The following is a 348-nucleotide window of genomic DNA, read 5'->3' on the forward strand; positions in this document are numbered from 1 at the left end:
ATTTAAAGACCAACCACATGAGCCATTCGGCCCCACCTGCTCCAGCTGCAGATGCAATGGTTGCTCTGGCGAGCAATGCTTTAAAAGCTGGGTGCAAAGCCCAGGGGAAGCAACAGGGAGCCGTCCAATTCCTCACTGCCAGCCTGTGGATGTTAAATCTGTCATTTCCCAGGTCCAAAGCTCCACTGAGCCTCCCTCCAGCACTGTTATTTCTCTTTGCTCCCCTTGAGGCTGAACCCCCAGCCCTGGAAGCGGGATGCTCCAGCACGTTTCGTGAGCTGCTCTCACCTGCCCAGCCCTGCACCTGCAGCGCGCGAGAGGCAATGGCTGTCACGTCAGTGCTGGAAG

Source organism: Pterocles gutturalis, unplaced genomic scaffold, assembly GCF_000699245.1.
Source record: "Pterocles gutturalis isolate BGI_N339 unplaced genomic scaffold, ASM69924v1 scaffold4589, whole genome shotgun sequence".
Classification (NCBI taxonomy): Eukaryota; Metazoa; Chordata; class Aves; order Pterocliformes; family Pteroclidae; genus Pterocles; species Pterocles gutturalis.